Here is a 25,219-nt window from a genome sequence, read left to right as displayed (position 1 = left end):
TTGGAACACGTGAGGCAATACTGACCCTACGCCTTATCTTAGAAGTAAGATTAAGGAAAGGCAATCCTACGTTTCTACCATTTGTATACTTAGAGAAAGCTTTTGACAATGTTGACTGGAATACTCTCTTTCAAATTCTAAAAGGTGGCAGGGGTAAAATACAGGGAGCGAAAGGCTATTTACAATTTGTACCAGATGGCATTTATAAGAGTCGAGGGCCATGAAAGGGAAACAGTGCTTGGGAAGGGAGTGAGACAGGGTTGTAGTCTCTCCCCGATGTTATTCAATCTGTGTATTGAGCAAGCAGTTAAGGAAACGAAAGAAAAATTCGGAGTAGGTATTAAAATTCATGCAGAAGAAATAAAAACTTTGAGGTTCGCCGATGACATTGTAATTCTGTCAGAGACAGCAAAGGACTTGGAAGAGCAGTTGAACGGAATGGACAGTGTCTTGAAAGGAGGGTATAAGACGAATTAAGTCGTGTGAATTGAGGGAATTAGATTAGGAAATGAGACACTTAAAGTAGTAAAGGAGTTTTGCTATTTGGTGAGCAGAATAACTGATGATGGTCGAAGTAGAGAGGATATAGAATGTAGACTGGCAATGGCAAGGAAAGCGTTTCTGAAGAAGAGAAATTTGTTAACATCGAATATAGATTTAAGTGTCAGGAAGTCATTCTCAAAGTATTTTTATGGAGTGTAGCCATGTATGGAAGTGAAACATGGACGATAAATAGTTTGGACAAGAAGAGAATAGGAGCTTTCGAAATGTGGTGCTACAGAAGAATGCTGAAGATTAGATGGGTAGATCACGTAACTAATGAGGAGGTATTGAATAGAATAGGAGACAAGAGGAGCTTGTGGCACAACTTGACAAGAAGAAGGGACCGGTTGGTAGGACATGTTCTGAGGTATCAACGGATCACCAATTTAGTATTGGAGGGCAGCGTGGAGGGTAAAAATCGTAGAGGGAAACCAAGAGATGAATACACCAAGCAGATTCAGAAGGATGTAGGTTGCAGTAAGTACTGGGAGATGAAGAAGCTTGCACAGGATAGAGTATCATGGAGAGCTGCATCAAACCAGTCTCATAACAAATTAATTACCTTTAGGAGCAAACCTCGTGTGCATACTTCTAAGACAATTTTTTCTACATGCTATCTTTTCGTCAGGATGGGCTGAACGCTTTCAATTTCAACCTACAGTCAGTTCCACGAGAAAGTCCACGTCGTTATCCGTATGAAATAAAAGACACTGTTCCAAACATATGTTTACGTGAAAATAAACGTTATTACTACTGGCACAATTACCTAATAGTTAATCTAATCGCCGCCATTATCGATTTAGCATGGCTCCTGTTTGGCATGCTTTTCACCAGATTTTCTGCATATTCTGTCGGTAACGATTCCCATCTCGCCCAAATTTTATGTGTGACAGCTGCTCCAAAAATATATGTTAGCTCTTTAGCTCTTTCTTGTGCAACTGACTGCAAGCATTTTCTCTCTCTCTCTCTCTCTCTCTCTCTCTCTCTCTCTCTGTGTGTGTGTGTGTGTGTGTGTGTGTGTGTGTGTGTGTGTGTGTGTGTGTGCGTGTGTTTGAGTGTTGCGTGGGGGCTTAATTATTTAGAATGCAAATATTTTTAATTTTAGTAGCTGTATGTCCGGTTACGAAGTCTCGTAACCGGTTGGCCCTGACTAGTATTAGTAAGCAATCTTACTGCATAGAATAACAACAAGGAATGAAAGGAAATTTCCGTTAACACAATTAATTAATTAATCAAGTCTCCAGCAACTATAAAAGCTACGAAACAAAAAAGCACAAGTGTAACTGTTCTGTGTGTGAAAGTGTGATTCAACGTACACATCTGGCACGGTTCTTCCTCAATACGACAAGATGCTTTAAACGCTATTTACAATGAAGTAATTTAAAAAAACCAGAAATACTATGATTGCACATAGAAACCAGAATTACACTCTAATACATGAACACAAGCCAGATGCTTTGTTGACTGAACCTGTGACCAAGAGACATTGTTAGTTAAGAAATTTAAAAACAACTAAAAAAAACGTTTTTAACCTTCACATATATCGACGAAAAATACACTCTGATCATTACAACATCTCCATTCGAACAACATCTGCTTTCTAGCCCATCAAAACAACTGCACACGACATGGTCTTAAATAATACAGCTATCAACATCCTCTCAGCAAAGTACTAACCACCACAACTTCTGAACAAGCACTGCCAGTGGAGGCGGCGGAATAAAACTCTTTGGCGCGATCTCTGGCGCTGTGATGGTTCAAATGGCTCTGAGCACTATGCGACTTCTGAGGTCATCAGTTGCCTAGAACTTAGAACTAATTAAACCTAACTAACCTAAGGACATCACACACATCCATGCCCGAGGCAGGATTCGAACCTGCGACCGTACCGATCGCTCGGTTCCAGACTGTAGCGCCCAGAACCGCACGGCCACTCCGGCCGGCTCTGGCGCTGTGACTCAGTGAAGCCACCTTTCATATGCCCTTCCTCCACGGGCTAGAATTTGATGGTATTTTTGCCAGCATTGGTGGTGAAAATACCACCAAATTCGTAAAAAAGTACAGACAAAAATAAAAGATAATATTAATAAGTAAATATCACATAACTAGATAAATTTTGGCTTTGCACTGACCCTTCAATAACCTAATATATAAAATACAGTAAGGAATACAAATGCTTGCATGCATGTGATTTTACATAATATTTTACACAAGTATCATTCAATCAATGGCACCAGCAATGACGAATAGGTGTAGGTAAGAGTCTCATAACATTTCATAAACAGTAAATACACAAAAAAATCTGTTTATAAAAATATTCACATAAAATCTTGTCAATAGTTCAATAAACAAGTAGCACTCCTCAGAGAAGTTGACAGTTCCAACAGTAGCACCGAGCAATGGTCAAACAGGTGCAAATAGCAGTCTCATAACATTTTCATCAACAGTAATTAAACAGCTCCAACAGTGGCACCCAGCAATTTTGAACAGGTGCAGACACCAACAAGTGACATTATGTCAGTAGAAGCAGTTCCATCAGGGGCACCCAGCAATGTTGAGCAGGTGCAGATCAACAAGTGACATCATTTCAGTAGAAGCAGTTCCATCAGTGGCACCTAGCAATGTTGAACAGGTGCAGACAGCAACAAGTGACCTCATCAGTAGTAGCAATTCCATCAGTGGCACCCAGCAATGTTGAGCAGGCGCAGACACCAACAAGTGACATCATTCCAGTAGAAGCAGTTCCATCAGTGGCACCCAGTAATGTTGAACAGGTGCAGACACCAATAAGTGACATCATTTCAGTAGAAGCAGTTCCATCAGTGGCACCCAGTAATGTTGAACAGGTGCAGACATCAACAAGTGACATCATTTCAGTAGAAGCAGTTCCATTAGTGGCACCCAGCAATGTTGAACAGGTGCAGACACCAACAAGTGACATTATGTCAGTAGAAGCAGTTCCATTAGTGGCACCCAGCAATGTTGAACAGGTGCAGGTAACAGTCCATAATATTCACTATCACTAATCAGACAGTTCATCGGAGTTTATCAGCAGAAATTAAACATTTCCAAGTGGTACCCATCATGTTGAACAGGTGCAGGCATGAACAACAGTTTGAATGTACACACAATTGCTTTTACAAAGTTATTCTCAATGCTCTTACACTAAACATACAAATTATAACAAACACACAAATGATATCAGATAATTCTCATATTAACTATTACAATACACAAATAACAGTAAACCTATAATATTTATGGGTGTCAGTGCAAGCCACAACAAACAAGTAAAATAATATTTAGGAGATAGGTCGGTACCAATTATTTGGGATTAGGAAAGGAAAACACACAAAACACACTCACTCATCTTTCATCCACATTAAGTACTACTGTGTAATTGAATAGTGTTAACTGTGTAAATGTAATTCTGTCAAAATTTGATGTTCAACATGTGTATCAAGTAGCAGTGGCAACACTGTATAACAGTCAATAATAATTAGTCAACGTCATAGTCATCATGTCAAGACCAATGTTTGCCAAGCCAAATCAAATGTACGGTTGCTGAACAACTGTCAATGTGCCAAGATATGCAAATGCTTCCTCTCTCCAAAAAAAAGTATATACTGCTTACTGATTTAACGAAGTGTGTGTGTAGACAATCTTCCTTCTACTTGAGTGTTCTAGTCTGCCATCTTCATCCTCCTTGTTCCATATAAACCTCACTTACTTTACCTCTTATCAACCAAAACTCCAATAATCATCAGCATCACATAATCTTAATACTTCAATAATACCTCTTACGTCGATACATATAAACCTTATCGCCAATATCATTTCACTTCCATAACAACTCTTTTCTCTAGTCAGTCTCCTCGAACAAGTACAGATAAAATCCTAGTGCAAACTTCATCATCCCATACAATCCGAAGACACAATGTCCACACACAACCTCTGTGTAATCCATCTAATCCAAATCTTCTACTCATTATGAATCATAAAATACATTTTGGTTACCTTGTCCATCATTAAATAAAAGAAATGCCTACATGACCTCTAACAGCCTTTAGTTTGAATAACTTTCAGTAAGTAAGTACGAGTACGGAGTGTGAATGATAGTAATAATTCACAGTGTGTACACCACTTTAAGAATCATGGCAAAACAGAAGCAAACATGTGGAGTATTTCTTGTGTCAAGTGTCACTTGCTATTTCAACTGCTCACGAAGAATGCAGTGTAATAACTGTCAATGGTCTAAACCTAGTGTTGGCATGTAATGTCGTTAGCTTCCTTCCTATTAGCGTAAATTTATACAGCTTCCATAAAACCTCCAGCTCATGTGACTTCTATGAAGTTTCTTGTACTAATGTCGTTCGTCGAATTATAGCAGTTCATTTTCTTATCTTAAAAATATAAGGCACTGAGCGTAAGCAAAACATGCAATAGCGAGTAAATATACCAGTGGAGAACAGAATGTCAACAAGTGGATGCAGCACAATTCCTACAACGAGGCTCTGCCAAGCGAACAATCTATAATTAATACCATAGTGTGACCTAAACTCCATGTTCGTACACCGCATATGAGCATTTCTATATACCAAATTAAAGAGTAGTTATGACAACAAACAGAAATGTATAAATATGCAATCCATACGCAAAGCAGCAAATATGTGTCTTACATAATAAACAGGTCATTAGCATCATATCAGCGTAAGCAAATAAATGTTCATATGTAATCTTAATAAGTAAACATGGAGGCGCAAGCAGATAAATCACAAAGTATAACCTACACACAACCATATCAGCACAATTAATCATGTGACAATTATAATTTAAATAAATAAGCACAGCAGGCACATAAAAAAATAATGTGACATCAGTGAAAAAGCATAGCAGCCAAGCGATGCATAATATACATAAGTAACAACACTGTTCATTAATCAATCATTGTCAATATCAGTTAACACGAAGTATGAATCACGTAATTGCGAGCAGCAAATTACGTCTAAAGTACGTACCAAGTGGAAATATGTTACCTGAAAAATAAACTCAATTAATAGTTACCTTTTTAGTTTATTACTTTCTTCTTCGAAATTGCATTCTTCCTGAAAATTTCTCGATAGCAAGTTCTTAACGTCGGACACACACAGAATTAACCTGAAGTTCTTAAATATTTTATACAACTGTATCCTGAAAAATACTGAACGTTAATAACATAATTTATCAAGTCACTATAGCTTTATACTGAATTTAATCAGAGAAATTAGACCGTGTATTTGTTTACGGCTGTCAGTGCATTCGCACTGAACGCTCGATCAGCTGTAGGTACGCGTGACGTAGGAAGTAATTGTTTGCGGTCAACGACTGCCTTGTGCGCCGCGCAGACTTGACTGTTGCTTTGAGTATGTGCCGCCGCCGGAACACTGCGCGGTATCCTTGTACTGTCCGTGTGTTTACGTATAACTGTTAGTTTCTCTAAAGTATGTCATTCCACAAAAACTTTAACATTCGATGTATGATGTATTCACTTAGAGTGCCGAGATTTAAGAGTTTCTACTTCGACAGTGTTATCATGAATAATTTTGCGAACTCTATATGGACCGTTACAAAGCAGAAAAAATTTGCGATACAAGCCTTTTCCTTTGTGAGACAAACGGTGAGACTTAATTAACACCTTTTGACCAACTGACAAGATTTTTAAACGACCAGGACGTTTAGCTGATTTCTCTCTTCTAGCAGCCGCAGATGCAATATTTTGCAGAGCCAGGTTGACAACTTCAGAATGCCGCAGTTTCCGTGTAGGCGGAAAAGGAACGATTTCAGAAATGCGATTTGCGGGTGCTTTATTTTTTAATATCAATATAGGCGGTAAAGAAGTTGAATCATTAGGGAGTTCATTCATAATGTTTTGAAAAATATGAAGATACTGATCCCACGTTCTGTGATTCTGATGACAATAAAGTCGACACAACTTATTGATTTTCTTCATCCATCTCTCTGAAGCATTAGATTGAGGGTGAAAAAGTGAAATGAAAATTGGTTTAATCTTATGACGCCGTAGAGTACGAAGCCAAATTTTAGAGCGAAACTGTGATCCATTATCTGATATAACCTTATCAACATGACCCACTTCTTTAAGAAAATGTTTGATGAAAGCATTAGATACTGAACGAGCTGTTGCTTTGCGTAAAGGTGTAAAACACACATATTTTGATGTCAGTTCTACTGCTACCAAAATGTACGCAAAACCATTAGTAGAACGAACCACTGGACCGAACAAATCGACTGCAGCCATCTCCTTTAATTTCGCTGGAATGATAGGAAAGAACGGTGCTCTGTGAGAAATAGTTGGCGGCTTAGCCTTTTGACATAATTTGCATTTGGCAAGAACAGATCGAATACGTTTATCCATATTACTGAAGTAGCAATTTTCTCGTAATTTATGAAAGCATTTTCTGGGACCAAAGTGTGCATAACTGAAATGTGTATACCAAATCAATTTATTAACCCACTCATCAGGAATGCAAACTAACCAAAAAGAGTTGTCAAACGATTTTCGTTTAAAAAGAACTTTCCAGATAGTTCGCAAAAACGAGGTGTGGCCAAATTGTCCAATCTAACAAAGCGTCTAAGAAAATTAGAGACACCAAGGAAACTACGAACATCACGTTTTGTAGTAGGAACAGCATAATTACGAATAGCGTCTAGTTTCTCTGGATCAGGAAGAATACCTTCTGTAGAAATAATATGACCAAGAAATTTCACCTGAGAACGACCAAATTCATATTTTTCCAAGTTCACTGTAATGCCAACTCTTGCAAAAATACGTAATAATGAATCCAAAATTTTGTTATGCTCACTCCAAGAACGTTTAGCAATAAGAATATCGTCAACATATGAAGTAATATTATCACGAAGATAAACAGGTAAAATTTCGTTTAAACTACGAATGAATGCTGCAGAAGATACCGTAAGTCCAAACGGTAATTTCCGAAATCACTTTTGGGTAAAATAGTCATATCCGGTTATTCTTTACCGACTCTCTAGATAGATTGATAGTCGAAGAGTAGTTTTGATAGATACAAAGAATAGTAAAAGAGTAGGCAGCAGTGCATAAAACTAAAAGGGAAATAGCACTACTACAGCTCGGGGCCCTGTGCACGCTACGGCACATATTCACTTAGTGTAGCGAATCCCCTGAGGACCTTTACATCTTCCGGCTAAAGCAATGTGTCTCATCGATTGTGGCAGCTTAATTAAACAAATGCGAATTAATTCAGTCGGGCTATAAGGGCTGGAAAGGAACTGATTCTTTCGAATCATGTCTTCAAAGTATTCTGCTGGCGTGCGGAACTCAGACTGTTTAAAATTACGCTGCATAATAAGACTATGTTTGACTCTGTCTTGCGTGTTTTCGGACCAATATCCCGATAGAAATGCATGATAAAAATCATTTAAATTATTACAATCTCTAATACGGGCGCGCATCCGCGTCGCCGGTTCGTTTTCTAAATATCCACACATAAATTCCAGTTTGAGACTTAGTGGCCAATTTGGTGGAAGTGCGTACATAAATTGATCTAACCATGAACATGGATGTATGTCATTCTTAGAATTGCGAAAGATCTTAAATTTCCGAACAGTCAAAAAGTGTTTATAGTCAAAGTTTTCGCCTCGTGGCGACAAAGACCTACCGCGTCTATCCCAGTCCGAATGTCGATTATTGTCAAGTTCGCGCGCCTGGCGTTCTCTTGTTGCATCTCGTAAATGAAATACATTATTATCTTCAAAATCCGCTGCTATCAGTGATTCCAAATTTCTTCTACCGTCTTTTCCTACGATTTCGCATTCAATTTGTTTGACTTGCTTTCGTAACGCCTCAAATTCCCTTTTAACGCGTTCATTAAATTTTCCCTGATTTTCAACATGTTTATTTATGTTTGGTACTCTTCGGTTTCTGCAAATAGCAATGGAGCTGTATTATCTGAATCTCTGTCCCCATTTAAACTAAGACTTGTCAATTTATTTGAAATCTTCTCAACTCTTTCCGATAAGTCACCTATTTGTTCTTTCTGTTTATTTACGTCTTCCGTAAGTGTCGCGACTTGGGTTTCGGTATTAACACATTTAGTAGTTAACTGTTCATATTGTTGTGTTAGGTTATTTATTCTGTCATTTGGTACGGATTCCTCGATTCTTTCAAATATTTCTTCCTTATCGTGTGCACGTTGTAAATTTAACTCTGAAAATTTTTGTACTATCACGCGATCTCTTTCTTCCTGTTCTCTATCCTGTTCCTTTTGTCTAATTTCTATTGCAATTAATCTATTATTGTGAGAATTCAAAATCTGTTGTACTTCTTTTCTAATTTCTTTTTTTAATTCATCTTTCATCTTCTTGAAACATGTCCCTATTCGTGAGTCTAACCGTGTTTCCATTGTTTCCATCTCTGTTTTAATTGTTCCTATTTGTGAGTCTAGCCGTGTTGCCACTGTTTTTAATTCAGATCCTAACTGTGAACCCAGTGAGTCTAACCGTGTTTCCATTGTTCCTATATCAGTTTCTTGCCGTGTTGCCAAAGTTCCCATCTCTGTTTTTAATTCAGATCCTAACTGTGATCCCAGTGAGTCTAACCGTGTTTCCATTGTTCCCATCTCAGTTTTAATTGTTCCTATTTGTGATCCAACTGTTTTTAATTCAGATGCCAAATTTAATATTGCACTCATCAACTGCTCCATATTAACTGGTTCTAAATTCTTTTCACCCCTAACATTTCCCGCAAAACCAACTTCTTTCGTCATAGCTGTAAAGCTATCTACTATTCCAGAATCTTCTGTCGTTAATCTCGTATTCTGAAAATTTTTTGATTGTGAAAAATTTTGAACTGGTTCCGGACTATTTTCCCGACTTATTAAATTGTTTTCTACTTCATTATTCATTATACGGTTCTCCTGTGTTGGCGAGTTCGCCATGTTAACATTTTCGTCATTCTCCCTATCCATCATTTTTGCCTTTTTCATCGATCGCGTGTTCATTTAGAATACATACAAAAATTATCAATATACGAAAATTACACACAATATGACACTTTATCACCAACAATACCATTCAAAATGGTTCAAATGGCTCTGAGCACTATGGGACTCAACATCTTAGGTCATAAGTCCCCTAGAACTTAGAACTACTTAAACCTAACTAACCTAACAACATCACACACACCCATGCCCGAGGCAGGATTCGAACCTGCGACCGTAGCAGCCCCGCGGTTCCAGACTGCAGCGCCCAGAACCGCACGGCCACCGCGGCCGGCACAATACCATTCACACGAAATGCTTCCCTCAAACACGATTAATGAACAATTGAAATCTTCATAATTGCACAAAATTGTCAAACGCGTATACAAGACATCAAAAATTAAATTCTGCAGAAATACCATTAGAAGAAAGACAAGACAACTACAAATGTTCATTACCAAATCTACACATGCTATATAGACTACAATTACTAAACTACAAATTACTTCAACAATACTACTGTCTGCTATTTTACTATCAGAAGATTTCCAAAGAACGATCCGAAGCAGCGGTCGCCACGTGCATGGGGGCTTAATTATTTAGAATGCAAATATTTTTAATTTTAGTAGCTGTATGTCCGGCTACGAAGTCTCGTAACCGGTTGGCCCTGACTAGTATTAGTACGCAATCTGACTGCATAGAATAACAACAAGGAATGAAAGGAAATTTCCATCAACACAATTAATTAATTAATTAATTAAGTCTCCAGCAACTATAAAAGCTACGAAACAACAAAGCACAAGTGTAACTGTTCTGTGTGTGGAAGTGTGATTCAACGTACACATCTGGCACGGTTCTTCCTCAATACGACAAGATGCTTTAAACGCCATTTATAATGAAGTAATTTAAAAAAACCAGAAATATTATGATTGCACATAGAAACCAGAATTACACTCTAATACATGAGCACAAGCCAGATGCTTTGTTGACTGAACCTGTGACCAAGAGACATTGTTAGATAAGAAATTTAAAAAAAAATAAAAAAAATGTTTTTTACCTTCATATATATCGACGAAAAATACACTCTGATCATTACAACATCTCCATTCGAACAACATCTGCTGTCTAGCCCATCAAAACAACTGCACACGACATGGCCTCAAATAATACAGCTATCAACATCCTCTCAGCAAAGCACTAACCACCACAACTTCTGAACAAGCACTGCCAGTGGAGGCGGCGGAATAAAACTCTTTGGAGCGATCTCTGGCGTTGTGACTCAGTGTAGCCACCTTTCAGTGTGTGTGTTCGATCGGATTTGATCCGGAGACATTGCAGGCCAATCTATCGTGAACACCCCATTGTCTTTTTTTCACGCTGTACAGAGATGGCTGCGATGTTTCGGATCATTATCCTCTTGAAGGACCAGTTTGCCTCGTTCGAACCAAATAGCATCTTAACGGACCTCAGAAGGCATTTTTGACAAATATTCTACATTTCTTCAGCGTTTTGATTGGCTGTAATTAAGTCAAAATTGCCGGATAAAACAAAACACTCAACTCTCATCATGTTTATCTACACATTGTGCAAAAGCACATTGACTACAGAACCGAGATCACATCCAGAGTTGTCGCTGAGGATGCACCGCTGTCCCACGCCGAACCAAGGGTTATTGTGCGGTTCGGTTCCCAGCGGACGGACCCGTCCGGGAACGTCTCATATCAGACGAGTGTAACCCCAAATGTTTGCGTGGTAGAGTAATTATGGTGTACAAGTACGTGGAGACAGTGTTTGGGCGTCAATCGCCTACTGAGGCGGAATAAGGGGGACCAGCCCGCATTCGGCGAAGCAGATGGAAAACTGCCTTAAAAACCATCCACAGAGTGGCCGGCACACCAGACCTCGACACTAATTCACCGGGCAGATTCGTGCCGGAGACCGGCACGCCTTCGCGCTCGGGAAGCAGCGCGTTAGACTGCGCGGCTAGCCAGGCGGGCTGGGAATGTGGGTAGTGGGAACCACTAACGATTAAATTATTCTGATTGTCACCAAATGCATTTATCTGCTACCTACTCCCTTTTATTATCTGATAGGATCTTGCAAACAAACAAAAACTTGTTCTTATTTAATAATTCACAGAAATTAATCCTTAAGATGGGAAACAAATATTTAGATATAGGTAAGTGGTTTGTAAAAAGAAAACAATACATGCATTAAAATAAGTGTTACATGTATATTACTAGTATCAATATGTTAGTTGCCTTATTTTACATTTCAGCGTTATAACCATTATATTTTACAAAGAGTATTGCAGATACCATGTTTGTGTGTATCCTACTTCTTTTCTCAAACACTACTTGACGCTATATTGAAAAAATGCTTTCCCAAGGAACTGAGCTAGCTGGTATGCACAGCCTTGTCATTGAAATTTTGTGCAAGTGAAAGTACATTAATTTTATTTGTTACCACAAAAGTAACGCGTTAGACAACCTGTGTATCAGTGGCCCTGCTAAGTATCTACCTGTTTCTACGATACCAACGGCTTTTGGGCTTTGTTTTGCACTTAGAGCCACTGAGTCTCTCCAAAAATTCGCCCAAATCTCTGATGAGCTTAGTGTACCCAGGCCAGAGGAACTTTGATGTTGGGCAGAGGGTGAAGTCATTCTCGTTTATTTCCATAATGATTATTTCTTGAACTTTTGCCACTAAGCTGTCGTAGAACGCGTCAGACTTTTTGAAGTTTTTAAAACCAGAGTTTTTAAAACAGGGGTCAACGAAAGCTGATTCGGGCATTCATTGATATTCCTTTGATATCAGCCTGTCACTGATTTCTTTGGTAGCTTATCGCACAATTGTTTTAACGCAAAATCGGAAATGTGTGGATTTTGACGTGTCTTTGACAAAACTGTACAAATTTCTGAACAAAACCATGATTTTAGATAACGTTACACTTTTGGCTTGCTCAGTTCCTTGTTTAAATCGTCAACAATTTCTAGAATATTTACGGTATGTTATTTAATAATCCAATTACTATTCGAAGGTGTTGTTACGTCATACTGCAGTGATGCAAGTGTGGATAGTATTGGGTCCTTATGACTAAACAGTTTCCTTAACGCTTCGAAAGTAGAATTCCAACGTGTTGGCACGTATTGAATTTATTTCAGCTCAAGCAGTTTCATTTTATGCTGGTTTTGGTGGACCTTCGTTAAAACTTTTGTGATTTTTTAAAAGTATTGTACAACAGCTTTACACTTCTGATTGATATTATTAACTGGCGAAATAACCGATTTCACAATTAAATTTAGAGTGTAAGAATAACATGGAATATGTTTTGAAACATCATTTGCTGCTACAGTATGTTTGGAGCATTATCGATCACATTGCAATTAGGCTTCTGAGAAATGGTTGCCAAGTTAGCAAACATGTGCCTTTCTGTAAATTCAATGCAATTCAATAAACTACTGCACAGATTCGAATTTGAATTAATAAAATGCGGTGTAATAGCCATAAAACTTTATTAATGCAGCGAAGTACACCCATCGGTTGTGTGGGCTACGACAATCGAATCGCCTAATTTCGTTTTTACCTCAGTTATTAAATATGTATACAATTATGGCAACATACTTTTAAAAAGCCTACAAGCGGAGCAAAGAAGTGAGATCATATACTAAGCTAAATGGACGGAATCCTTTGCATATCTTGCGAAGCAGCTGCACGTCAAACTCCTCACTTTTGTTATGGAAAGAGGTTTTATACATCAACGAATTCTGTCAATGAAGATTGTGATTAATGGTGCAGAGGCTTAAAGCGTGCTTCACTAGCCAGTGCCGAAGCCGACCTAGAGTAAGTTGTTGAGTAAGATGTAGATGCTGATAAGAACGGTGATCGAGAATGCGACGAGTTTGGTTGTTCTTGAAATGAAAGAGACGGTGACCTTTCTTCAATGGTGTGTTGATCCTCCTTTCTTCAGGTACAGATAGGTCTTTGTTTAAGTGCCTCCTTAAATTTCCAAATGATCCTGCGGCTGTTTCAATAAGCGTTTTTGCAGTATTTGCATTCCGTCCTGTTCCCTTCTGTTTGACTGAAGTGGTACCAAGTACTGTTAGCACACCATGAAGACACTGTCTGCAGCTACGACCGCCGCTCCGTTTTACGAAATTAAAAATTACGCAGTTTCATATAATGGAACTTAAAAAACGTTAGTATACTGCAATTTTCGCATAGAAATATGGCCTGAATCTGGAAAAATGAAATAATATAAGAAATAAAGTTACATTTCTTTATCCCAAATACCATGATTTATCTGAAAACAGAATAAAGAATAAAAATATTTAAATTCAAAATATGTTTGGCATATTGATTTGGCCTCTACTTACATTGATATAACATCCAAAAACGTGCAACAAAATTTTCATTTAGGGTATACTGTGATGTGTGGAACAAGAACTTGAAGCTGTTTTTAAGGTTAAAAGATTATAATAATAAAAATAAAAGGATAAGAAACGGGCTGTGGCAGAACAGAAAGTACATCATTTTCAAAACCTTCATTTTTCAGATAGAATTAAATTCTTTAATGTTTTACTGCTGCAAAATAAACGTTGATTAGTTAGTGGTCTAACTTTTCTGAAAACCATTGCATTCTGATAAACATTTAGACAAAACTAATTAAAAAACAAAAAACTTACCCAGTAATAGTGGTACAGCACGAAAATGTAAACGGCAAGATACGACTTCGTGGTTAGGACTCGAGGAATGACTGTACAGCACACGCTTTATCACTTTTCATTAAATCCACGGAATAGGAACTAGTCCGAACTGGAATAAATGAAATAGTGAACTGGCGTAGGTCTACCACACGTCTCGGTTTTTCCAGACACGTACTCCATTTGGAGCCTGAAACTGGCGTCCCGAAGAAATTTTAAGATTTGTTACAATGTCTGGAATTTTGCTTCGTCACAGATCAGAAATAAAGTAAGTACCAAATTTTCAGAGCGATGTCCGACGTTGGTAATACTGAACGATCAGATAAACAAATTTTATATATATGCAGATTGAAGCAACGAACCAAAAATTTATACGAAGGTCTTGGTCCAAACTTTCATTTGTCGTTTCAGTCTGCACATATACATCATAGATGTTGGAGAATTGAAAAGATCTTTGGAACCGTATACTTAGCGCAACGTTATGCCCCATACCACAGTAGATATGATCGGTGCGTGACGGTAAACTTCGTACTGAAGTCAGTCACTGCCAACATTTGTGACCTAACAATGTTACAATAGGTTCAATTTAATCTAATATTCATTACAACAAAAAAGTACCGCATCTGAACATTAACGTTCTAAACTACGCTTTCATGAAACCTGACTATTTTCATTTGTAATTTTTTCCATAGTAGATAATCAGTATGAAGTGACAACCCTGTGTTATCAGCGTTGGTATGGATATTTTTTTTCCGCATTGCTCCCCTCCCCGCGAAGATGATCAATAACATCGTGCACACCTTGTAGTTGTCTGTCTTGTTTTGTCGTGTTTTCAAATGAGTTATTGATGCTTCACGAGTTATTAAATTTGTTGCTAAGAAAAAGTGCAACTTCTTTAAAGAGCTGCAAGAAAGGTATTCCCATTTTAGAATAACGGTGATGAATTTGAATACGAATGTAGGACCTAGATATAATTCTAGTAGTTGCAAAGAACTCCACGTCTATCTGATTAATAGTAAATAAATATTGAGAAATATCCGCTCTACTGATAAGTATTCTCTGGGCTACTGTAACCACGAACAAATGACCGGAAAGAAATAATAATGAACTGTAATTGATTCTAAATGTAAATTTTAGAAATACAGAATATCTACTGGATTTTCACGTTTCCTTGACCCGCGAGCCCCATACATTTGATCCGTACGTGTCGGTAGAAATCGGAAGACTTCGTGCCGCATACAGCTACTGCCAGTTGCGTGACAATAAGTGAGAAGTACTCAGGGTCAAGGGAGGGAGGGATAGGAACTGGAGACTGAACTGAGCTAAGCGAACTAGTGGAACGGTATGGTCTTCCGATCACGCGCAGGATCACACACACGCCGCTAGGAATTCAAAAATTTGGACGTTTAGGTCCTGGAAGCGGAGTGTACTCAGTATCAAGGACAGGGATATTCATGAATGCGCCTTCTAACTGCCAGTAGATAGGGGGAGCGAGGCGTAAAACAACGATAGTTCACTAAATGAAAGAACGCTCCGAACAGTTTCCTTCCCATTCATGGACTACACATTTGTTAATATATTCACTTCACAGGCCCCTGGAATAAATTTGTATGTCAAGGAAACATTAATCTTCTTGTATATTATGTTAAATAATAATAACTGCAGTAATAATGATATTAATAATAATGATGACAGCAGAAGTAATCCTATCCAAGACCCCTCAAAATCTTTTGGAAGAGCAATTAGACCATCAGTTTTGTGAATACCACGGAGGTTTAGAAAGGGCTAGTCCTGCATGGGATATATTATGAATTTGAAACTGACCTCAAGGAAGTACTGTCTAAGAAGCAAAAATCTCGTCGTAACCTTTGTAGAGTTCCAGAAAGCTTGCTACTCCCTCCGTAGACAGAGAAACACTCTTAAATACACTAGAAGAATGCGGCACAGACAAAAACACTTTGCCAATAATTAAAGAAATGTTGATAGAAACAAAGACCAAAATAAAATTCCGTGGAGAAATTTCAGTACGATTTGAAACAAGGCTGATGTAAGGTAAATTAATGTTCTCTCTCCAATGCTCTTCATCTGCGTTTTTAAACAGGTAATACGGGAACTGAATCTTAGACATCAAGCAATAGGTATCCGAGAAATCAGATTTGGACATAAAAACTTGATCGTCAATCTCAAATGTCTAACTGTTGCAGATGATTTAGCAATATTTCCCTAAAACATCGATATGGCAACTGAGCAAATCAACCTGTTGGAGGAGACAGCGCAAAAGGCTGGTTTACAAATTTGTTTCGAGAGGACAGAATTCATAAGGAACATAAAAAAAGCTCCAGAATTCCTAAGCACAAGATGCGGTAGGATCAACAGAGTGAACAAAAAGATACAGTATAATCAATAGAGTTAATAAATTAAAGTACGTTTAGGAAACGATTTAGCCATACGATCTAGATAAAAAATCCAAAAAATATGGAATTTGCTTATCAGTTAACGGATATTTGCAGTAAAAAATCACTTTCAGTGAAAACAAAAATCTAACACTACAACACTGCCACAAAACAGGAGTGCCTTTATGCAACGGAAGAGTTGGAGAAAAAGGGAAGAAAACTACTACAGAAAATACTTGGTCCAAGAAAAGTTGGGAGTATGTGGATACATACTGAAAAACTATCTGATACTCTCAGGAAAAGCTGGTTCAAATACAAAAGGAAAGAGAGACTAAAAAATATTTTACCATTTCGACAAAAATCCCAAAACGGAAATCAGCTAGTTCGAGGAAGTGGAAAGTACTTAGCAGGGAACCTTTTAGAAACAAATTTAGGAAGCTCAGAGGTTTGCAGGAAAAGATGAGAAAACACTTCACTCTAGGGGCAGATGAAAGAAGGGAAGAACACAGTGAAAGACTGAAGAAATACTGGAAGTATTTGTTTTATTATAAATCCAGTCACGTACCACAAGTGTTTATTAATCAGATTGTAATATCAATCAACGATGACGATCTTCAGAGCTGAGTAGATTCTGTGTACTAGAAAGGTCGTGTCACTACATATATACACTGACGAGCCAAAGACACTGGTACACTTGCCTAATATCGTGTATTCCCCCCGAGAGCTCGCAGAAATGCGCAACACGACGTGGCGTGGACGCGACTAATGTCTGAAGCAGTGCTGGAAGGAATTGACACCTTGAATCCTGCAGGGTTGTCCATAAATCCGTAAGAGTACGAGAGGGTGGAGATCTCTTTTGAACAGAAAGTTGCATGGCGTTCCAGATATGCTCCATAATGTTCATGTTCGCTGAGTTTGGTGGTCAGAAGAAGTATTTAAACCCAGAAGAATGTTCCTGGAGCCACTCTGTAGTAATACTGGATGTGTAGTTTGTCCTGCTGGGATTGTCCAAGCCCGTAGGAATGCACAATGGACAAGAAGAGATGCAGGTGACCAGACAGAATGCTTACCTACGTGTCACATGTCAGAGCTGTATCTAGAAGCATCAGGGTCCCATATCAATCCAACTGCACACGTCCCACACTGTTACAGAGCCTCCACCAGCTGACATGCAGGGTCCATGGCTTCGTGAAGTTGTCTCCGTACACTTACATCCACTCGTCTGCAACATGTTTCCAGTGATCAGAAGACCAATGTCAGTGTTGACGGGCCCAGGCGAGGCGTAAAGCTTTGTGTTGTGCAGTCATCAACGGTACACGAATGGGCCTTCGGCTCCGAAAGCTGATGTCGATGATGTTTCGTTGAATGGTTCGCACTCTGACACTTGTCATGGGCCCAGCAATGATTCTGCAACAATTTGAGGAAGGATTGCACTTCTGTCACCTTGAACGATTCTCTTCAGTCGTCGTTGGTCCCGTTCTTGCAGGATCTTTTTCCACCCGCAGCGATTTCGGGGGTTTGATGTTTTACCGGATTTCTGAAATACAAGGTTGTTGTTGTTGTTGTTGTTGTTGTTGTTGTTGTCTTCAGTCCTGAGACTGGATTAATGCAGCTCTCCATGCTACTCTATCCTGTGCAAGAAGCTTCTTCATCTCCCAGTACTTACTGCAACCTACATCCTTCTGAATCTGCTAAGTGTATTCATCTCTTGGTCTCCCTCTACGATTTTTACCCTCCACGCTGCCCTCCAGTACTAAATTGGTGATCCCTTGATGCCTCATAATATGCCCTACCAACCGATCCCTTCTTTTAGTCAAGTTGTGCCACAAATTTCTCTCCAATTCTATTCAATACCTCCTCATTAGTTATGTGATGTACCCACCTAATCTTCAGCATTCTTCTGTAGCACAACATTTCGAAAGCTTCTATTCTCTACTTGTCTAAACTATTTAACGTCCACGTTTCACTTGGCTACACTCCATACAAATACTTTCAGAAACGACATCCTGACATTTAAATCTATACTCGATGTTAACAAATTTCTCTTCCTCAGAAACGCTTTCTTTGCCATTGCCAGTTTACATTTTATATCCTCTCTACTTCGACCATGATCAGTTATTTTGATCCCCAAATAGCAAAACTCCTTTACTACTTTAAGTGTCTCATTTACTAATCTAATTCCCTCAGCATCACCCGACTTAATTCGACTACATTCCATTATCCTCGTTTTGCTTTTGTTGATGTTCATCTTATACCCTCCTTTCAAGACACTGTCCATTCCGTTCAAATGCTCTTCCAAGTCCTTTGCTGTTTCTGACAGAATTACAATGTCATCGGCGAACCTCAAAGTTTTTATTTCTTCTCCATGGATTTTAATTCCTACTTCGAATTTTTCTTCTGTTTCCTTTACTTCTTGCTCAATATACAGATCGAATAACATCGGGGATAGGCTACGACCCTGTCTCACTCCATTTCCAACCACCGCTTCCCTTTCATGCCCCTCGACTGTTATAACTGCCATCTGGTTTCTGTAAAAATTGTAAACAGCCCTTCGCTGCCTGTATTTTACCCCTGCCACCCTCAGAATTTGAAAGACAGTGTTCCAGTCAACATTGCCAAAAGCTTTCTGGAAGTCTACAAATGCTAGAAACGTAGGTTTGCCTTTCCTTAATTTATTTTCTAAGATAAGTCGTAGGGTCAGTATTGCCTCACGCGTTCCAATATTTCTACGGAATCCAAACTGATCTTCCCCGAGATCGACCTCTACCAGTTTTTCCATTCGTCTGTAAAGAATTCGTGTTAATATTTTGCAGCTGTGGCTTATTAAACTGATAGTTCTGTAAAATAAAAATACAATGTACACTTGTGAAATGGTCGTGCGGGGAAATCCCCACTTAATCGCTACCTTGGAGAAAATATGTCGCATCGCTCGTGCGCGAACTGTAACACCGCGTTCAGACTCACTTAAATCTTGATTATCTGCCATTGTAGCAGCAGTAACCGATCTAGGAACTTCGCCAGACACTTGTCTTATATAGGCGTTGCCGACCGCAGTGCCATATTCTGCGTGTTTACATAACTCTGTATTTGAATATACATGCCTACACCAGTTTCTTTGGCGCTTCAGTGTAGATGGTACAGTCATAATAATTAGCCATATAAGCTTCGTCACAAAGTTACAAATTCTGAGGACCGTGAACATTATTGCGACATACGTGTTGACACTTTGAGAACGACAGTTGTACGATTGAAAAGAGATACAGAGTTGAATGTAGCTTGTTTTCTAAAGTGCCAACACGCATGTCTCAATAGTGTTCATGGTACTCAAAATCGGTAACTTTGTGTCGAAGCTTCTATGGCTAATTATTATGACTGTACCATCTATGCTGTATAAATAATGACACGGTATGTCTAGTACAGTGCATCTACTCAGGTATGAAGTAATAACCTGATTGATAAACATTGGAGGTTCGTGACTGGATTTATATCAAAATAAATATTTCTTGGATCACTGGAAAACATTACCGTGACTATGCTGCAACATCTGAAATGCTGGAAAGACCAAAAATCTCGAAAGAAGACAAAATCATGAGGAAATTACTTCACGTGATCAACTGGGAACGCGCGTCCGCTACGGTCGCAGGTTCGAATCTTGCTTCGGGCATGGATGAGTGTGATGCCCTTACGTTAGTTAGGTTTAAGTAATTCTAAGTCTACGGGACTGATGACCTCAGCAGTTAAGTCCCATAGTGCGCAGAGCCATTTGAACCGTTTGAACAAGGGTGGGATTCAACTTCGTGCTCGAGAAAGTCATCCGCGAATGGCGTAAATAACAAGAGTAACAAAGGTCTTGGTAATGGAGATCAGAAGTGGCTATAGAAACTTGAGCTGGACAACTGGTTGCGTGTTCTTTGCATATGAGCTCGCAAGTTTTTCTGACTCGTTAAACATAGTTGTAGAACGAATCAATGAACCGAAGACACAATTATGCAAAAGCGGGTCTCCATATATGCTTCCAGAAAACGGAATTAACAATAAACATCAAGTCAGCACCCAGAGTAATAGAGGTACATGAAGGGGATGTCAAATGACGGAATTTAAATACCTAGAAAAGTAAATAGATTTCAGTACCTCCTTCGAAGAATAATTTGCATCTACAACAACAATAATACCTATTACTGCCGAGATACGACGTAACTATAGAGCAATACGATCAGAGACCTTACATGCAGCAGAATACCTTGCAAGGGAAAAAATGTCGGTATTAGAAATAGGAGAAAGATATAACTACGTAGGTTTCCGTGGCCGGTGTGAACATGATTAAAATTATTCTGTGTGTTGTCTGTGTGTATAAAGTACTTTAAAATACAAACTAAAATCGACGTTTCCATGGACGCAGTGGATAACCTTAATACTGCAGGAGTATACGAACTACGTTGTGCGTGCAGAACTGTCTACATGGGTCAGACAGAGAGGCCAGACAACAGATGGGTAACAGAACATGAACGGTATGTGCGATTAGCACAGCGCAATAAATCTGCGACAGCGGAACAGTAATTTGACTGCACACTGCCCATTATGTTCCAGGAAACCCTTGTACTGGTGAGAGAGTCGTGGACGTGCCAAATCTAAATTCGAGAGGCGATAGAAATTATTAAGCGACTTTAACAGAGGGGATAGCTAGAAATTCCGGCGTCCTAGCCACCGGCTATCCCAGACGTAAAGGCAGGGAGCGGTCGCGGTGAAGACGGCATAAGCAAACAGCTGTGGACCAACTGTCAGTGTATTTCCGCGCACACCAGGAAGAAAACATGCCCACCAGAAAAAAGCCAAGAGCTGATTTGAAGACAGACCCCAATCATCGACAAGCCTGATAGTCCACGAATAGCCTCCTTACTAACCTCTCCCTGTCGTCATGACTAAATGTTATTTTATAGGGCCAATTAAGTTCCAGTAATATGACGTATTGACACAGGTAGCTTTTAATAAATAGGGACACCTTTTCCCCTGCAAAATCAGTCTCGCCCTGAGGAAGGCCCTTGTAAAAAATGCGAACGAAACGTACGTTTCATAATTTATATTTTAAAGTATTTTATACCATGACGCATACAACAGCTAGAAGAATTTTAATCAAGAGGAAGATAGATAATGAGAAAAATCCTACGTCCAACGAAAGTAAATGATGAATTCAGAAGACGAAATGAAATCTACTCCTACGTAGAAAATTTTAAGGATGGCATTCGTAGGAGGCGGATTCTTTTCTACGGTTCAGCAATAGAACCTTACACTGCTTTTTAAAAAGAAAACCAAGGAAGCGCAACGACGTAGAAAAACGACCTGCGAGAAGTGAGGGAAAGTACAGAACTATATCCAGTGAAGTATTCCGCTCAAGAAGAAACTCCAAGAGCATTTTGGTTTCCAAGAAAAGGCAACAATGAGAACTGACAAATCGTGAAATGAAGCAGGAAGGAACAACATGATAATCAGGTCTGATAATCGACATCGTTAACGGAATATGAAATAGCTGTTGCATTTTGTTCTCTGACGCTCCATAATTTAATAACCAACTTGATGAGTGTCTCCGATAGGTTAATAAAATACACAGAAATATAAAATAAAAGTTAAATGAATAATTCAATAACATGGGTTCTATTCTAATATCTGTAATTGATGTAGACGACAGAGAACTATCTTGAATAATGTTTATTCCAAAAAGGTCGCCTCAAAAATGGTTCAAATGGCACTGAGCACTGAGCACTATGGGACTTAACATCTGTGGTCATCAGTCCCCTAGAACTTAGAACTACTTAAACCTAACTAACCTAAGGACATCACACACATCCATGCCCGAGGTAGGATTCGAACCTGCGACCGCAGCAGTCTCGCGGTTCCGGACTGAGCGCCTAGAACCGCTAGACCACCGCGGCCGGCTCGCCTCAAATAAACGAGAAGTCGTCCTATGATATTCATGTAAAATACAGACAGAAAATACGCTTATCAAACTCATTAAAGTTATGTTGACATCGTTACCAGAATGGTAGCAAAACCCCCAAACTAAATGACCATCAAATATACGCAAAAACTAAGTTCGTTTCGTAGTAATAACACACGGAAATATTCACCAGCTCAAAAGAGTTCAGATTTCAACATGATGATTTACAATTAACACAAGTCATACAAAGAATAGTTACTCACACTCTGTCTATTCTCATTTCCGTAAATCAAGTAGAGATAGCGTCATAATCTGGAGCACATTCAGACCTCTCAAGGAATTAGAGTTCCTTCAAAAGTTAAACTACTGTAGGGGCTGTTCACTGGCCAGAATCAATCACCTGAATGATTGAGTCACGCACAGTACCAAAGGTAGGTCTGCCTTCTTCCAGCACTCGACACAAAGTGTGCAGGATCGCTCTCTTGAGCTCTTCACTCAAAAAGTCGCAGTCTGTACCTAACTCCCGTAGTGCTCTGCTACTGTCTACTTTTCTATTGGCTGAAGACCGTCCCCGCCACAAATACATCGTTCTTACATTCTACAGTCATCATTTGACTCAACTTGTCCACTTTCCACGCTAAACGAACATACTACTACAACATTTAAATAAAAGAGTGTTGTAAACATTCACTCCCAGTCAGATAATTCACAATAAATATAGACAAATGTTTGTCGGTCCCGAGTTCGAATCTCGGTCCGGCACACAGTTTTAATCTGCCAGGAAGTTTCATATCAGCGCACACTCCGCTGCAGAGTGAAAATCTCGTTCTGGAAATGTTTGTCCGTAAATAAACAAGCCAATATTCTTGCGCAAATGTGTTCACGATAAATGACAACAAATTGTTGTTAAATACTGTTTAACCAATTATTAAGCCTGCTTGCCAGAAGTGTCTTTAGGTACTGTTTTACAAAGATAATGTCAGCTACCACATGTGACTGATCACTTATTAAATTTCTATGATTTTGTATTATCAGTTGCAATTAAAATTTAAGTGAAGTTGCTGACAAGATAGTAAACTGATCATTAAATAAAAATACGAACATAACAAAATATGTGGTACTGGTGCGGTGTTCAGATACGGTGTAAATGTGGACAATACGATGTTCTGCTAAACATTTGCATAATAAAAAAGGTATAAAAGGCGGAATAAATCAAGAAACAAAATATATACAGATAAGTGGTTTTCCGTGGTGATAGCTGTGTGTAGAGCTACCATCTGAGGTATAGTTTGTTGAAATTGCGTAAGGCATTTAAAAGTTGTTAATTCAGAGGGTCGTTGTGAAAATGTTTATTCGCTGTGGTGATATTAACTTCTGTAGTTTTAAAAATATTGAAATGTTGTTGTGTCGTTGGGTGCACCTAATTTTTTGAGATCGCAGATGTATTCAGATTTGCTTGAATACTTGACTGTGAATTGCGGACAATTTAAACTGGACGGAACACATAGAAAATCTTGTGGGGGAAGGCTGACCAAAGACTGCGTTTTATTGGCAGGACACTTAGAAAATGTAACAGATCTACTAAGGAGACTGCCTACACTACGCTTGTCCGTCCTCTTTTAGAATACTGCTGCGCGGTGTGGGATCCTTGCCAGATAGGACTGACGGAGTACATCGAAAACTTTCAAAGAAGCGCAGCACGTTTTGTTTTATCGCGAAATATGAGAGTGTCACTGAAATGATACAGGATTTGGGCTGGACATCATTAAAAGAAAGGCGTTTTTCGTTGCGACGGAATCTTCTCACGAAATTCCAATCATCAACTTTCTCCTCTGAATGCGAAAATATTTTGTTGACACCGAGCTACATAGGGAGAAACGATAACCACGCTAAAATAAGGGAAATTAGAGCTCGTTCGGAAAGATATAGATGTTCGTTCTTTCCGCGCGCTATACGACATTGGAATAATAGAGAATTGTGAAGTTGGTTCGATGAACCCTTTGCCAGACACTTAAATGTGATTTGCAGAGTATCCATGTAGATGTAGAATTATAAATAGATAATTGAAGATCTTTAAGAAGCCATCTTTCAGCTTGTCTGAGATTCTGCCATTTATTTCTTGGAGCATTGTCTGTTCTCTTAAGTAATCGACGCGTCGTCCAAATTCCTCATACCATGATTTTGCCATTTCCGGCCACGAGCTCCTTGTCTCTGCACCAGAGCTCGCCTGTGGCGGTCGCATTAAGTCCTCGTCCCGCCGACTCGCACACAGCCAAGCAAGCAAATTCAGCTCTTCCAGGTATCAGCACTAAGTGGACGAATAGCTCGCCTTCATACTCGTAACATTACAAGTGCACATGATCAAAGTTCCATCTACCTGACGGGGATAAATGGAAGGGAAAGTGATGTATGTGTTTGTGGGCTCACAGAGATTCCCGAACACTTCGTCATTGAGTGTAATCTACTCACAAATACAAATGGAGACATGGGCAGAGATCGGTTGAGAAATAATGATGTTTATAATATAACTAGGGTTAGTGGATTATGTGACGTACTTAACAGATGATCTAAAAAAGGTGTCAATGTGAAGTGGTATTTGTAAAGACAAGGCCCAACCGTTGGAAGATACCAGGC

This window comes from Schistocerca americana, chromosome 8, assembly GCF_021461395.2.
Source record: "Schistocerca americana isolate TAMUIC-IGC-003095 chromosome 8, iqSchAmer2.1, whole genome shotgun sequence".
Lineage (NCBI taxonomy): Eukaryota > Metazoa > Arthropoda > Insecta > Orthoptera > Acrididae > Schistocerca > Schistocerca americana.
This window is presented reverse-complemented; position numbering follows the sequence as displayed.